The 1,281-nt window shown below is 49.0% G+C and overlaps 1 protein-coding gene across 1 annotated transcript in view; it reads left to right on the top strand.

Annotated features, from left to right (window-relative positions):
* Nucleotides 1–587: 587 nt before the first annotated feature.
* The window catches only part of DUSP10 (dual specificity phosphatase 10), a 31,777-nt gene continuing 31,083 nt past the window's right edge, over nucleotides 588–1,281 (top strand). The window contains exon 1 of the mRNA XM_015831920.1: nucleotides 588–683. The gene's annotated coding sequence lies outside the window, so the exon portion shown is untranslated. The remainder of the gene's footprint in view (nucleotides 684–1,281) is intronic.

Below are 1,281 nucleotides of genomic sequence, written 5' to 3'. Positions count from 1 at the left end.
AAGAATTGAGTGGCTGAGAGATTCATTCACCGATTCATTCATTCACTGAAAGAGTGGGAGGGAGGTAGATCTTAAAGGGAGAGTAGTAGAAAGTAGTGCTGAACCCTCCTGTAAGTGTAAAAGAAACGTAAAAGAAAAGAAGGAGTGGGGAAAATCAGTTAGCCAAGCCACTTTGAGGAAAAGGAGTTAAAGGGCGCGACTGACAATTCTGCGCAGGAAAGGGTTAACCACATCCTCCTGGTAAAGTTTAAATGTAAATAGGGAGCAGCTGCTACTGCTCTTCTCCGGCTGAGGCTGGCCCACTGGAGCTTTTGATTGGCCTTCAATGACATCACTCGCTCCGCAGGTTATAACACAGAAAGCCCGAAGCGACTGCGACCAAACCAACCCTTAAGAGATGAGAGGGCAGCCAACGGCTCCGCCCACTTACTCATTCGCTCCCAATCATTGGCATCTCCGCGAGAGGCGGAAAAAATAGCCTCCAGGGGAGAACGCCTATTGGGTGAAGGCCCCGTCGATCCCTTCTATCGCCTCGGCCCCTTTCGAACCTTACATTTACTGGGTAGCAAAAGAGAAAGTAAGTATGTTGCAGCTGGAGATCAATGAAGCTAAGTGAATGGTGTACATAAATCGATCGCCGCAGCCGCGCGCCAGGTGCTGAAGGATACCCATTCATTTATGCAGTAAGTAGATGACTTTCTTTCAGACGGGAGAGGAGCTGTGTCCGTGTGTTTATGTAGACAACAGAGGAGCTTCGAAAAGAGTTTTTTTTTTTTTCCTTTTCTTTAAAGAGAGAGAGAGAGAGTTTGGGTCGATAAAAATGAGACCGCTGCCTCTCTTCCTAACCCCCCACCTGCCCCTTGTCGTCGTTTGTGGGTTTTTCTCTAGCGGATGTTCACCAAATGAGTCGGATGAAAGCGAGCGGTTCTCGTTTGGGATTACTGCAGTATATGGCGGGGGGGGGGGGATCGGGGTGCATAAGAGGCATCCAGCTTCAGCATCCTTCGTATATACACTGGGTGGGGTGGGGGACGTCTTCTCTTTCCTGGGACCTGTGGAACTATTAGATGAGCCCGAGGACAAGGAGTAGTTGTTATTGTGGGCTGCGCTTTGCTTCAATCGCAACACTGACTTCGCAGTTTGGCTGGAAAGAAAAACTGCCTCTGCTGCAGAGACGCAGGTCTTCCCGAATAGCTTTGCATAGGGGGGGGGGGAGAGAGAGAAAGGATTATCTTTGGCTCCCCAATATGTTCTTAAGATGTTTTTAAACCCTCTCGCATT

The sequence above is a fragment of the Protobothrops mucrosquamatus genome, unplaced genomic scaffold (assembly GCF_001527695.2).
Source record: "Protobothrops mucrosquamatus isolate PMUCROS unplaced genomic scaffold, P.Mucros_1.0 scaffold_289, whole genome shotgun sequence".
NCBI classification, from domain to species: domain Eukaryota; kingdom Metazoa; phylum Chordata; class Lepidosauria; order Squamata; family Viperidae; genus Protobothrops; species Protobothrops mucrosquamatus.
The sequence above is the reverse complement of the archived record's forward strand: the minus strand, read 5'-3'. Positions and strand labels throughout refer to the sequence as shown.